Source organism: Ornithodoros turicata, unplaced genomic scaffold, assembly GCF_037126465.1.
Source record: "Ornithodoros turicata isolate Travis unplaced genomic scaffold, ASM3712646v1 Chromosome20, whole genome shotgun sequence".
Classification (NCBI taxonomy): domain Eukaryota; kingdom Metazoa; phylum Arthropoda; class Arachnida; order Ixodida; family Argasidae; genus Ornithodoros; species Ornithodoros turicata.
The window spans coordinates 255847-271830 of record NW_026999334.1 but is presented as its reverse complement, the minus strand read 5'-3'; the positions used below and the strand labels follow the sequence as shown (position 1 = coordinate 271830).

The window sequence follows — 15984 nt, the reverse complement described above, 5'->3', positions numbered from 1 at the left end:
CGCGCACTTTAGCGCACGATGCCACCTATCGTGCGCGGGTGAAATGTTCTTTTCGTCTGCAAGCAGCAGTTGACTGCCTTGAGCTCACCTTGACATCCTCGGGATGCCCTGGTTGACAATACATGGATCATCGCGCAACAATCATCCACGCTTCTCTATCCCACAGGGAGCATTATGTTAGCCGTCTTTGATCCTCAAATGGGGATGATACCGATGTGGTGCGGAAACAAGATGGCGCTCCTGCTCTCCCCTGGATCTCAGTGTCGATACTCTGAAGCGAAGTTTATTTAGTGACTCTAGAAAAGTCGGGTATATGGCCTCGTTTTTGATAAGATAGCTCTGATTCCCGCACTCACCGCGCGTATTTGTTCTGTGGTTGGGATTATAATTCCTCTCCCCTCGTATGACGTGTCAATATAACCTCCTTGTCGCAGTTTGATGCTCAAACTAGAGCCGACGAAAAAGAGGTGGAGCCAAGGGCTCATTTACGTGGATTCAGCAAATTTATTTCAGCAATCGTCGTTGCATTACAGGCGCTATAGTGAGTAAAATGACCACGGAGGAACACATTTCCGCAAAGAAAACGTTATGCTGACTTGGGAAATTTCTGAGTTCAATTGAATAAATTAAGTTTACCTCAACTGAAATGAAATAAAAATGATAACGATATGTGGCAAATGTTTCTGGCAGATCCCTTGACCGCACTCTCTTCGTTGCCTACGTTATTTACTATGAATTTCGATCATGGTTGGTGGACCACCCTGTATGTAAACATATCCAAAATCCGCGTCAACGAGGCCTTCCTGGCTGACCTAACGTGACATCGGCCACATTTTAATTCAACGGTTGAGCATAAAAAATGGAACCCGATTTTATACAGCGTTGCACCGCTTTGAACAGCGATTTGCTTTAATAACTCATCCTATAACGTAATCAAGCGAAAGGAAAACTGATACGTGGAAGAGAATGAACGGCTGATCCTGTACCCAATGGCACACACCGTTGAATAATATTGACACAGATCCCAAAGAAAAGAAGCGAGCCAGAGAATGTAAGACGACGAATGCACGTTTACTGTTCCCACAGAGCGTATTCTTGTGTGTTTTCATCTGACCTTAGCCCACTAATGAGAACTCCCACGTGCGCAGAATGGCTGGGAACTCGGCCGTGTAAGAATCAAGCACTTATTTGACCGATATAGCCAACCTGTAACCCCGCATTACCGTCACCGTGCGGCAGTTATATGCGGAAACCGAGGAAGCACTTCCTGAAGTAGCTCCAGGAACAGGCGTGCATTTTTCCTGGGCCCGTTGCCCGCCTGTTCGCCGTTCTTTACACAGTTGCTTTTGAAGCACCGGCTGCAGCACACGCTGGTGGTCACCCTTTAGGCAGCTCTTGGGCGGACGGCAACGCCTAAGTTCGCATGCGAGGCTCAGAATAACATGTAGAATAATTACGCGGTACGAGGGCGGAGTCTTTTCCTTTCCTCCTGAAAAACACAAATATCACAAACATTAATGAAGAAAGATGAAAGTCACTGAAAAGGTTAGCCTCAGAACATCAGTTCTCTCATGTTGTCACAAACATGTTGTTTTTTCATTGTGAGTTTCCTTTTTGTAATTTTATAATGCTTTACAGCATGTTGCAGCAGTAGCATAAAAAGTCTAAATTTATGCGACACTAAAATCGGACAAAAGAAAACGAAGGAACATTGATTCATGTTCCTTTTTTTTTCTTTTTGTTTTGTTTAGATGGTTGACAACGGCGATGGGACAGCAGTCTGAGCAGTGCACTAACTTTGAAGAGAATAAAAATAAGATCAACGACACGGCGACTCCTGAAAATTTAAGGCGCTCAAAAGTGCAACTTCATGCTGTTTAAGATAATAACGTGCACATATTAGCACAAAATAATGGACAGTACAATTTTAAATCGTTTAAAATCTTAAGCATCAAAAGGATCATAAGCTGTTGAGCACACGGTTACCATGGTTTACCACGTGGTTAGTCACATGGTAAAACGAGCGAATGACGTAACGTAAGGTACCGCTTGCCAAACGGTTGTATGAAATCGCCTGTCAGCACTTCTGCAGCCTATATTTCCGTGATTCCCTCGAACATGTGGTTCCAAAATTGTATTTAAAGGTGGACCATATGCTGTACGTGTTTCTTACTCGAAATAAATGATCTTGCAACACCTGGATATTTGAGATGGGGTAAACCACGGGCCCTGACTTCAGACAACCGTTTCGCATACCATACAGTTAATGCGTACCGCGGAGAGAGGATACAACCAGCACGTATGCTACCATTTTTCTATGCTTAAAAGAAAGAAAAAGAATAATTATATAAGGCTTCAACGTTGGCATATCCAAAAGAATAATGAATCTCCGTGTATCCATTAAGTCTTACGAACCTGTTCCGAATACTTTCAATTTCAGAGGATTTAGTAAAAGACAGGTAAGTTCACCATATGTATACGCATGTGATGTTCTAGTCCGCTCAAGAGAGACTCTTCGAGTGGGTGGTCCCAGATATTAACTCATTGATGTCATATCAGCGAAACAACAACTTTATTTCGAGATGATGGATGGGGAGTTTCGTCGCCAGGGACGATGCTCTACCCCATTGCTGATGGTGATGCGGGGAATTAAATAATGAGCCCCTTCACAATAAGGATCGAAGTCCTATGGTGTCCAGAAAGGTGAAGAGAGCTTTGAAGGCAGAGTGTTGGTGGGCTGGATGTGGCCAGGGACCAAGCAATTTTGTGAGAGAGAGGGGGCGAGAGTCCAGCTCATTAAGTGATCCAGAGAGTACGGTTCGGGAAGGTTTGATAGTGTGGGCAATGGAGAAGAATATGCTCTAGTTCTTCTATAGCACCGCAGAGACTGCATCGGGGAGAGTAAACTTGCCTCAAGCGGTAACGCCACTGCGCTGTAAAAGCCACATCGAGGCGCATTCGATGAACTAAGGCGGCATCTTGACGAGAGATATGTGCAGGCATGTGGAAAGCGAGCGCTGGATCAACTCTGCTCAGCACGGCTGGGGGCAGAATGTCAGCGGTCCTTTGGCGAAACGAAGCGAGGCAACAACTGCAAACCTTAAAATCCTGGCCTCATTAGCTAAGTGTCACATATTTAGACTCACGAAATATCCTGCCGTTATATTTAGGAACGCCCTGCACAGGATTTTGAAAGGGAAATGACATTCTCGCACTGTACTGAGCCGTTGAAGATTGCTTTTCTGTCTGTCTTCTTCTTTCGTGAAAATAATAAGCATTTTGGCCAAATGCAAGTGCCCGCGAAACCTAGATGGGTTATTCAGTTTGCACCGAAGTAATGGGGAGTACTCTCTGTTTGGAGTGCCACGTCTAGATTCCCCATAAACGTCGATCATTTTTTCCAGTGGGGGAGTGTGAAAACTTCAGGAGACGTTGGAAATAGATTATCTACGCGGTCGTTTGGATCTGATGACGGTGCAGCATATTGTCGTAAACTTTGCACACTACAACGACCAAATTAACTAAGATGCGCCAGCTTATTCCTATATTGATGAGTTGTAAAGGCCATCATATGGAGGAAGGCATTGCACCACATAAAAGGGCACGCAGTTACGCAAACAAGTTTTAAGCAGTGACATCATTTTTGAGTTGAAGCGGAATGGCTTTAGACGATTTTGGCGTCCCCTCCATGTTGGTAGAGGGACAATAGAGAGTTTTAGTACATCATACGCTATCGCCTTTGCGCACCTAAGGAATAGCGTTGATGGTTCTGCGCACGACCATAACAGAAAGAGAGCTTCGCGCAGTGCGCCGAACCGCGAACGCTATCCCTTACGTACGCAAAGGCGATAGCGTACGATGTACTAAAACGTTTTATAAATATTTCTTAAAGATATGCGTGGCCTGTTGTACGCACTTGCGAACCACAGCTACGTTCAAGAAGAAGAAGAACATAGTAGAAGAACGCAAACTATGTTACTTGTAGAAAACATGACCCTGACCCTGAGTGTCGTCCTGCCCACTTCGTGTGACGTCTTTACCACAAACTCAGGGTCATGTCTTCTGAAAGAACAACAAAATCTGAAAGAAGGCGTAATTGTTCGTCCAGTCTCTGCAAGTTTTGTAACGACTAAATCATGAACAAACCATACGTGAATTCAACTTACCCCAAAAGGGTTGTTGAGTTGACATCACACGATATTCATTCAGTATGCGGCACAGAAATATTAAGACCTTTCAGTGTTGCATAGCTTACATGGTGATGACTAATGATGATCACTTCGCCCGTTGCTATATTTTATGTTTAGACTTATTTTACGTTGTTATTTTGCGATTTTACGCGTAATATTTCGGGGACTAACTGACATAGGGAAAGGTTACAGTGCACAGGCGCACAAGCAAAGGTGTGCCATGGACCGTGGATATTGTCAGTCTGCAGCACATGCAAGAGGAACCTTGAAAATACCATTAACTGTTTTGCGATAGCTCTATACGTGCATTGCCTTTAAGAATACCGACATGGATTGAATTGAGGGGGGGGGGCATGTTTAATAGAGTGAAAATAGAGTGAATTGAGGGTTTATGGCCTAGGTCACCAGGAATGATTTCTGAACGTGCCATTCCGGCATATATTTAGAGGTCGCCTGTCGTCTTCGCTGAGTGAGTGAGCGAGTGTAAATAAAAATATATAGAAATTGGCTCCGTCTACGTAGATGCTGGCTTGTCTACACGCGCAGCGAGCGCATTGCCAAAGCTACTGGGAGGGTCCTTTGAAGCACAGGGATCCCTCAGGGCTGAGTAAGAATACGGCGGTTAAGTCGTCTTCGCTGTTGAAATACTTAAGACGCCCTACATTCACTATATGAGCTTTTGTAATTGCGCTTTAGGTTTCGCGAGAAACGGAAGCCTCTTCCGGGTGTCATTCTTGCGACCGCTACGCACATAGCGAATTGACTTCTTTCACATACACGTCGTATCCTAGCGGGTCTCCAGCGAACCACGCTTGGAGTGCTTCAAGACAAATCCACGTGGGTAGCACAAAGCACCAAAACCGGTGCAGAGTGCTCGCGCCGTTCGTGTGGTCTCCCCCCCCCCCCCACTGGTCCCTACTTCTGTCGCTCAGTCTCTCAGAGCTGTCTCTCCTTATACTGCGCCATCTAGTGAAGACTGAGATAACCCTCTCCGGCACATCAAGGTCATGCGCATGCGCATAGGCCGTTGTGAAAATGGTTAATTCAGCTGGTCGCTTTCGTGCAGCGCAGTGTTGTGTGCCGGTTTGGCTTCAGCCTAGAAGCGAACGAAGAGCGAACGGCAGGACCGATGAACCGCAACACAGGTTGAATTGGAACGGCCGTCTGATATGCACGATCCAGCCAGTGCAACTTTTTCTGCACGAAAACGACCAGCTGAATTCGCTATTAAGACAGGACTAACACATAACGGAGGAATTAAGGCTAACCAATGCACATAGAATGATTAATCCTCTTGATTTGTGGAAGGAGGCGCACATTAATGTCCCAAAAAGGCGTCCCGTTTTCAACATACCCGAGAGAAAACGATGTCATCTGGATGAAGATTGGCTATAGCTACGCGCTATGCGGTCAAGTTATGTTTTAAAGGAGCAGTCTAGAGGCACACAACTTTGTTTGTCTTTTCGGTCGGCATGGAATGTTAGGCGCACGAAAACTGTTTTCCTGCAATCAGTACAACCGTGAAGAACTTGCGACGGCTATACGACCCCCCCCCCCCCGAATCTCCTGTGCGCGAAACACCCTCCTTCGCTTTCACAATAGACACGTGATCAGCGCAGGGACGCGCGTCGCTATGTAACGCGAATAGAAGGAACGCTCCTCTTTGGATCTGGGATCACATGATTGAGATGACGTCGGCCAACATCGGTCAGGGACACCGCTCAGCCGGCCGGAGCGTCTTCTACCGCTTCTGAGAGGCTTGACGTTCTTCGGTCACGTGATGTCCGAAATGAAGTATTCGAATGCCGCCAACGACTTCGACTTTTTGGGACCGCTGACACCTTGGGAAGAACGAGTAGTGCAGCCGCTTCGTGTCACGCCTCCGGGACGTGACAACTGATCTGGGCATTGACATACGAATCGAACTGTAAGGGGGGGGGGGAGGTGTTTTCTAAATGAATCGCCATGCCGACCGAGCGGGGGAATATATTCTTTTGTTCCCTCGTTGATGTACGACAAAAACGCTCGGCGGTGATTGATGACCGGTCTCGCTGAAGTGCTGACTGCATATCGAAGGGTCGTATCAGACTTGGCGTCCCGGTTTTGAATTCAAGCGAGCCTCTTGCTTCTTTCTGGCTCATTCGGCGGAACATTGCGCAAGCGACAGCCAGTGTATAGGCGTTGCCTTTCTCATTTACGCAACCCCGAACTCCGCGCAGCACCACCGGTGAGCTGTACGGCCACACACTTAGCTGATATGGGGACACGACAGATCAAAGAAACTTTGCCGTGACTCGGAATTAGCGAATACGATGGAGATATGCACAGACGCGCCACAGCAAAAGCATCGGAAGTATTCTCGCTTTGAGCGCTGCATCACATGACTGACGCGTACATCGCTCCCCAGTTGCAGATCACAGCAGACGATTTTTTCTGCCAACGAATGAGGGGGCTCTCTCTCACAGATGTCATACTAGAGGGGTGTGGCCTACAGCTCACGCCGCGGTAGCGATTTTGTAAATGAAATTGCGCCGCAGAGAGAAAAAACTTTGGCAGAAATATTTTATGAGAATGATTTTCATACACTGCTTTACAAGATGGCAACCGTTTTTGACCATGTTGGATACCACTATAGCGCTCCTTTTAAGAGTCCATGTACCGTAAAGCAATTAGCTACAGCTTGCTAGGAAAATTGCGGTGAAACGGGTGACCGTCTGGTAGGAAATAATTCCCAGTCCGTGAGGCAACAGTAATCTATGTTCCCCAACTGTTTTGCTGCTCCTATACGTAGCCGACCCAGGTTCAAATATAGTTTTGCCACCGTACTTGACGAGGAATGCACAGTTGGTGACTACTTGGACACAGCGTTGCCCGTAATTTTCTATTGGTAATTTTGAGAGAAACTGTGAGGGCGAAAATTGTGACACAAATGCACAGAGGGCCCAGACCTATTGAATATATAAATTTTCTGAGCTTGCACCTCTACTGCTTTACAGTACATTGAAAACCCACTATTTCATGATGTTACATATCTAATATACATACCGTTTCCACCCCTATATACCCAATTTCACCAACTATGCCATATTCTTAAAGCTCAGCTCCGCCGATTTTCGACTGCGGCAGAATGGAGCCATGCTTGGGCTGTGCGTTCGTTTCCGCACAGGGAGCATATATGTGAATAATTTTCACCCATTTGTTTGTACTTTTTAAGAAAACAATTTTTTAAATTTCCCTGGCACTGCGGTCCTGTGGTCGGCAAACCCTGACCAATCCCGGCTTCGTCCTGGCTTAGCCGCGCTCGTGGCTTGGCTAACGCCAAATCGTCGATGCGATGGCGGAGATCTATGGGCGAAGGAGAATGTTTTGGGTGTGTTCCGTGATAATTGCTGTCGTTAATAGCCTCAAAGATAGTTTTGCCGGTCTTCTTTAACAAGCCTTACAGGATGGCCTCGTTGTGCAACGACGGCCGTCGTGAGCGGACATTCTGTGCCCGCACTGTGCTTCATGCTACCAACAAGACCTAACACCTAACGTGTGACGTGCTCGTACGCATTCTCAATAGCTTTGGCAGCGCACTATGCGCGGCCTTGCTGCGCGTGCAGAAAGCACCACCAAAGCTATTGAGAACGAGAACGTGCTCGAAGACGAAGTATTTCTTATAAGAAACGTGATAAAACGGTGCGGTGGTCCCCGATAGCTCGTGACAGCTATTTCAGCACGATACAGCGGCCATGACGAAGTGTAAACACAAACTGGATGCCAGGCAGAGCTGGCTAGGTGTGGCTATCCAATCCGCGCATTTCCAAGTATGACGTCACAAGTGGAACCGCCGCCCGGTAGTTTTTCTCAAATTTCTCACGAAGGAGTATGGAAATTTGGAAAGCAATGTGCGTTTATGAATGAAGTTGGGACCAGGGTTCTGAATATCACAACGTCTTCATACTTTCGGAACAGCAGCGGAGCTGCACTTTAATAACGTCATACGACACTGTCCAAAGATACAGCCATTTGTTGTGTCATTTGTGAAGCCAGGAATTCCAAGAAGACGAAGAAGTAACACGTGAAGCAGGAGAATTGATATTGTACTTGAAGGACCTTTTTTTTTTCTGTATTTGTATGTCTAAAGGTTACATAATTTTCTGTGTTGTTCTACGTGTTTTTTTTTATTATATCAAACTTCACTTGTATTTTTGGCATTATTCCGTCTGTTATTATCTGTCACTTTTCAGTACGTGTCGCCGATGATATTCTATGCAGTTATAGGAGTGGTTCTTTGATGGGATTCCCCAGTGTTTCGGTGTGTTTGTGTGTTTTACGTTTTGTGCAGTATTTTCCATGCGGATTAGCAATAAATGCGAACCGGTATTTTTGCCGGATCACCCACCATGGCAGCACCTTTTTTCTTTCCTTTTTTTTTCATATTTCCCTTTCTGTTCTCTTCTCTCTTTCTTTTTTTTGCTGTGAGCATTGGTGTTCTTGTATTACTTCCTACTACCATCAGCAATTTACGGCGTATTTTGGTTTTGAACGTGCCTGTGTCACAACCTTGCACTTTTGCTTCATAAAAGAGAGAAATTGCTGCCAAATTTTTCACTTGGAATTATTTTCATTTTAAATTGCAGTGCTTTTGCATACTTAGATATAAAATAAGTACATTTTTTGCTACTTTCCCGAATCATTGTGGGAACCCATTTTTACCCTCCACTGCATAATGTATCATACATGATACATACACAAATTTGGTTGACGTTATTAACATTCGAGTATTTTTATTTCAATGGTACTATAATGAATTGAGACCGATTTTTTTTTTTGCTGGACAAAAAAATAAATGTAGGGTTAAGGGCAATGACCCTTCTCACTCGCGTGTGACCAACAACGGGGAGTCAATTTCAACTTTACGAACTCGCTTTTAGGGGTGTACGTTGTCGTTGTTCTGTGTCACAGTTGCGAGCGGCCAGATTACCTTGCTCCTCAAGAAGCTTACTTATCATATTTAGTTCAGAAACTACTTCCAAAGGCACAAGTACGATAATTTATTATCATCAAGCTGTCCTGATATGTTCCTGTGGAACATCTGTACCGTATTCTATCTAGACGCTTTACATCAGTACAGCGCTACGAAAGAATAGGCCGTTCCCGCTCACTCTTCAACTTCAGTTTCCTCTTCTTGCCTGTCTGGCCCCGTATCGACTGGAACTTCCAGTGATGTGGCAATCTTATGACCTCGAACGTGACCCCGTTTTCCGCAAATTCCTATTCGGCGAGTTCATTTCGTATCTCCGGTGGTTGAGTGGAATGCATTGGCTATTATGCAGCTCCCACTCATTTGGTCTTTCTCCGGAAAAGAGTGGTGTCAAGCGATTTATTTACGCAGCCTTTACTCTGGTGGATAGGCCCTTAGGACTACCAAAATCCCAGAACAAGATGAACTGCACCCCCCCCCCCTCTTCTGTGTCACCATCACCTCTCCACTCTCTAACACCCTCATTTCTTCTCCCTCCCCTGGGTGCACCGAGCCTCCACTTCCATACAGACTGATTGCGCTTTCCTGCGTACAACAGCCCACCCACCATCCCATCCCACCACGCCTGTTTAGGCTACGACTGCCAAATAGCCTTGCAGTGACTGCTACATGACAAAAAAAAAAAAAAACGAAAAAGAACGAAGTGTATAGGAGCTGTTAATTTTGTGTAATAGTAGTAACATTTTTTCCGAAAGTATGCGTTAGAGATTTCAGGTATTGGAGCGTTATTGCACCAAAAAATTGTTTCAGCCCCCTGCCACTGTACCCTTGAACATTGGCTCTGGGTACGTAAAGCTCTGGAGTGTCGCCACGCACTTGAAAGCTATATGTATACTATACCCCTAAATGACTAAAGAGCTGCAATCATAAAGGTGTACCTTCGCCAGCGGAGAATGTAGTCAGTAGTGGTAGTAGCGCTAATTAATAAAAGAGCTCGCCGTTGTCGGTCTCACAGAGGTGGGCTACGTCACGGCTAACGCTCTGGGGAATGTGCGTCCTGGGCCGACTTCTAAGGCAACTATGCCGACATATATTTGAGAGCAGTGATGGGCAAAGTACCTCAAAATTATACTTAAAGTAAAGTATCAAGTACCTGGCATCATTAGTACTTCAAGTACAGTACAAAGTACCTAATCCAAAATGTACTTCAAGTAAAGACATTTGCACATTTGTACAAAGCACTAGGCAAAGTACTTCAAGTATGCCAATTTAATCTGTATGACTTTGCGTTTCACTGTTTAGTATCTGTGTCTTGCTTTTTTGGCAGAACTTTAGCGAGTATTCTTGACAAATGCATTGAACCCATAAAGTCCTAGGTTAAGTCCTAACCCGTGGATATGAGCTTATTTAGATGTCATAATTTGCAATTACATGTAGAGAGGTAATCAGTGAGCTGTGCTGTGAATATGCAAAATAGTATTATACATGAACTGATCCAAGATCACCCGCCCCCTAGTGTGGTGTTCCGGTACTAATCTTCTTCTATAACAGGCTAGGAAATTCCAAAGGAAAGAAAGTACAAGCCAACAGAGATTACATATTTCTTGGCATTCCTTGCTGTTTTTTGAAATACAACATGTTAAAAAAATAATATGAAGAAAGTAAAAAAGGATGAAGCACAATGCAACCCTTCATTTTTATACCACTGTGATCTGCAGCAATATAATCCCTATGACCAATTAAAAAAACGTAATGTAAAAATGAAAGCATGTGTGCCTTTCGTAGTGTTCATCATGTAATGCAATCACACATATAATGTGATATAAAATGATCAATAATTGTCAATGAAGGAAAAATAAAAGAAGCATAGAACCCTGCATTGGGAGAACTGAAATGACAATGGCCCAAGTTATTGTGCTGCCGGTTGCAGTGTCATAACTTGTGAGTGTCCTTGCATTCCATTCGTTTTACATAATCATAAAAGTGTCGATACTTTTTCGACATTTCAAGTCTCTCAACAATAGATTTGTTTCAAGAAATATGCTCTTTAAAAGCACAGATATCCCGTTTTGGTAAAATGTTCTGGGACTCTTGGTACTGCATCCCACTAAAAGCACTAAAATGACAGCAAGAAGACAAAAACTCAGAGATACCCTATCTGTGTGTTTTCTTATCCTAGTTGTCATTTTAACGCTTTTAGTAGGGTGCATTTTTGATACTCTTTCGTGATTTTTCGTTTGGAGCCCAAGTTTGGGTACTTGAGTACTTGATGGGAAAGTACTCGGAAAAAAAGTACAACAGTACAGCGCACTTGAAGTACGGTACAAAGTACACGATTTAAAATGTACTTCAAGTAAAGTACAAGTACACAGAAATGTACTTAATGTACTACTTGAGTACTTGGTACTTCAAGTACTGCCCATCATGTCTGAGAGCGTGTGAGCAAAACCGAGGAAAAACCCCAGACAGCACAGCCGGCACCGCGATTCGAACCCGGGTATCTCCTAGTCTCGACGTGACATGGCCAGCACGCTAATAATGTAGTCGGCACCAGTGAGTCGCTCAGTGGGTCATACAAGAAGGCCAGGTGGACGGACAAGTTGACTCCCATGTTCTTTTAATGCAACGGGAATATTTCACGCGTTTGCTTTAAAAGCATAGTAATGGGCTGTAACTATACGTGTCCCCGATGAAGGTTTCCGCAAGATGATCGGTGCACAAGGAACAGTTTGAAGCGCGTGGGCGCACTACGGTGTGACACGGAAGCGTCATGCGCCCGCCTAAGCCAATCACAGATTTCTGGGCCGAGCTGACCAATCGCGAAGTATTCTTGTCATTGCTCATTGGTCACAGGACTTGTAAGATACCGTTCCGTGGACCAAAGAAATATGCGCATTGCGCTAACGCAGAAGACGTTGCAATGACAGCCTGGCGATGTTGCATGTTGGTGATACTTGTGGGTTTGCGTGCCTGTCAAATAACTCCGACTCGAGTGATTAAATGTTTTATACCTTTATGAAAGATTATGATCAATGAAATAATGAAGAAGGAATACTGGTACTCCCTTCCCATTTCTTCCCTCACACGAGGAATTCTACACCTTAGTTAGACAATCACGTGCCTAGTCCATGGCTATATATACCTTCAGGATGAACGTTCAACAATTGCTTGCAAATGTCTTTTATTGCATGAAACGCAATGGTGCTGTAGCGAGCCGGAGGAAAAGTCTGTCTTTATTCCGCACGTCCGTATTAGGTACAAAACCATTTTGAAGTGCCAGTATGAGTCTAGAGTCACGTAGTGCGAGCCCTAGTGTCTTATACCCGTGTCACACGGCAAACCGAATGGCAGTCCCAGCAAAATGACAATCGCACCGAATGTCATTCGCGAATGATGTGAGTGTCGATAATTAAGACACCAGGGCTGAACATATGAAGCGTTATACGATACATCACTTATGTTTTTATTTCCTTCGCTCGAAACCAGCGAAACATTGTATTAGTTCGCAAAATCGTTGCCTTTTCAGAGACACTTAATTGGCAAAGTGCCACAAGCAAAGACAACTCAGAAGCCTATCTGGGCTGCGTTCCAATACCTCGCGCCCGCGAAGCCGCCTGACTAGGCAGCTGAGTAGACCCCTTTGCTTGTCACTATTGGAACAGGCTTGCCTAGCCGAGGCGCCTGTGGCGCCATCTCGTTGCTTACGCAAGAAATGCGTACGGCGCAAGCGCAGCAGGACTCTAATGCGCTAAGTTTGTGGACATCGTGCATAAACTGTCACCTTCTCAACTAAACATGTGTTGCAACTCTCTACGCACTCTTAAAAAACATACCACTATGTGCAACTTTACATTTAAAGCCAGCAGAAACAGCGGGCACGCTGGTACCGTCAACGCGCGTCTCCATCCCGGCTGTCAGATGGTCAGGCGTATAACTAGACTGCATCGATGCGCACTAGGCGGTAGCCGACTGAATAGCGGACTTGGCGAGATTTGGAACGAGACTTAACATGGCGGCACTTCCGGTTAGACCGCTAGGCAGTCGACTAACCGGGGTATTGGAACGCAGCCCTACACCGCACTTGGCAACGTGGCGACTGGGAACGAGGGTAGTTCTTCAAAGAACAGTGTGTAGCCTTCTTTCCTTCGAGTCAAAAGTTATCAAGTTCGTGTTAAAATATTGGAGTGCAATTTTCATTCGTCTTGGATTTTTTCGAACGGTTTATCGTTATTGTTTTTGATACCTCTCTACTCCGATGGTATACGCTGTCGGTGCGAGAGCGAAAAGCGAATGAGTTTCCCGAACTCATTCGCATGTATTGCCATTTTTCACCGTGTGACGCCAAACGAATGTCACTCAATGCGAATATCGTTAGCTGGGAATGACTTTCAGTTTGCCGTGTGACAGGGGTACAATGATGTCCATCGCACTAACTGCACAACGAACGGCCGCTACAGTGCATATCTTATGCTGGTTCTTTCCATCGGTACTACGAGGGAAATAACAAAAAATTTAAAGCACAATCTCGTATTCTTACCAAACTTTTTTCTGCTCATGTTGTCCTCGCGATAATACTTAACCGCTACACATATACGGAAACTGTCCTCTGGAAAACACATTGTCTGTTCACACTGCAGGCAGGAAAGTTCCCCAAATCAGTGAGACCGAAATTACTCAGCTGAAACAAACGGACTTTTTCCCCCCTCCGCCTTGACATTGAAGCTGTTTCTTCCTTATGGCATCCTGACGACGAAGCGGTTGAGTGATCGCTGTCGTTCTTCTTTTCTTGCGTGGATCATTTGCGTCCCAGAAGTTGTGTTCTATAACATTAAAAATCTATACGCTGCAGTCAGCAGTTATCGAATCTGGATGGATGAGTTGAGTCAACAAATGAATGCAATATACAAAACGTGCGTGAGCAGTTGTTGTAATCAGCATGTAAACTAATCAGCACCTCACTGTGGATACCGTTGTGTATATACAGGGTGTTTCAAAAAACGTGTCATTCGGACTTTATAAAAATACGGGGCGACGGAAAAATATGCGGTCAACGGCATTTGTGTGGCAACTAAATTTGCCATCTTGCAAAAATATTTTCATTTGATTTTAATTAAAATAAATTGAATTTCTTTAATCGGACTCAAAAATTTCCCAAGTCAACCTAATGTGTTTTTTTTTGTGTGTTTTTTTACAGAATTAGAGAGCCTGTAGCGAACTTAGTCGGATCCACCAAGAAATCCGCTCGATATTGCAAATGGAACAGCCCCAAAAAAATCCCGAAATTGAGGCTTTAAAGTTTCAGCTATTTAACGGCGCATTAAATCAGTCGCAAAGATGCGTGGAGAGGAGGACATGCTCCTGCCCCCATGAAAGATAGAAGGTCAAAAAAAAAAAAAAAAGAGGGCGAGAAACAGGAGGCGTAATCATTTTTTTTTTTTTTTTTTGTCGTTTACGTATGGTGGGATATGTCACCCGCCTTGTTATCGGCGCGTCTCGTGCTGCACGCCGGTCTGGCGATAAATTGTTCTAGATTCGTGGGGGCAGGAGCATGTCCTCCTCTCCACGCATCTTTGGGACTGGTTTGGTGCGCCGTTGAACACCCGAAACTTTGAAACCCCAATTTCGGGACTTTTTTTGGGCAGTTCCATTGCAATATTGAGCGGATTTCTTGGTGGATCTAAGTTCGCTACGGGCTCTCTAATTCTGTAAAAAAAGAAAAAAACACGTTAGGTTGACTTGAGAAATTTTGGAGTTCAATTAAAGAAATTCAATTTCTTTTAATTAAAATAAAATGAAAATATTTTTGCAAGATGGCAAATTCAGTTGCCACACAAATGCCATTTACCCCGTATTTTTCTGTCGCCCCGTTTTTTTATAAAGTCCGAATGACACGTTTTTTTGAAACACTCTGTATGTCACGATAATGTTCACAGTGGCCAGTGACTGGCAAAGTACATCAATTTGTTAGCACCGTACGCTTACAGTACAACGTACCAAATTGCAAATGTATTTAAAGTAAAATACAAAGTACTATGCAAAATACCTTAAAGTACTCATAAATCAAAGTTAGTTCATGTCAGTTAGCGCTTCGCCATTGAAATGTCGCAAAGAAGCATTCCAAAGCATTGAAGAGTCGCAAAATGTAAATCCAAGTCGGGTAAAACTTGCCTGCTGCTTACTTGTGAATTTGAACTGAACAAAATGTCAACTTCCCTTTATGGTGAAAAATATTGTTATATCCTGACTGATCCATCCTCCCAGCGCACAGCGTTCTGGTGCTAACCTCTGACTAGTGCTGGGAGCCGGGATATCCTGAAATCCCGATAATCCCGACTGCTTTTCATCGTCCCGAAATGCCGAGATTTCTTCGTAAAAAATCCCGAGATTTCGGGATTTGCGGTAAATACTGCATACCTATTCCTGGCGTAGTCCCGATTCAGAACAGCGTGCTAATGACGAGTTATTTAATTTCTAGCACTCATTTTGTATGACAATTATTTGTCCTTAGCTACCTCGCAAGCGGTCTAAGATCGTACGCGTCTTTTTCCATTATTGCCGGGCAGGGATGGGCAGTATTTAAATACATTGTAATTGAAATACTATTTAAAATATACGAGGGGTGTTCAAGTCAAACCGGGACTTTCTGTCTCCTGAGTGTACAAATGGCTCGCGCTACTTCTTTTTCGTCATTTTCACACGCGACAGGCCTCCGCGTTCACCACGTGGTGGTCCAAAGTTTGTGCAAAACAGAGGGCACGTGCTGGACAAGATGGCCGACAACGAGGTGAGCGCGCACATCGAACAGCGAATTGTCATGAAGTTTCT

At 44.5% G+C, this 15984-nt stretch overlaps 1 long non-coding RNA gene across 1 annotated transcript in view; it reads right to left on the bottom strand.

Annotated features, from left to right (window-relative positions):
- Positions 1 to 986: 986 nt before the first annotated feature.
- LOC135373078 (uncharacterized) overlaps positions 987 to 15984 on the bottom strand; it is a 33778-nt gene continuing 18780 nt past the window's right edge. Inside the window, exon 5 of the long non-coding RNA XR_010416266.1 lies at positions 987 to 1489. This is a non-coding gene — a long non-coding RNA (uncharacterized LOC135373078). The remainder of the gene's footprint in view (positions 1490 to 15984) is intronic.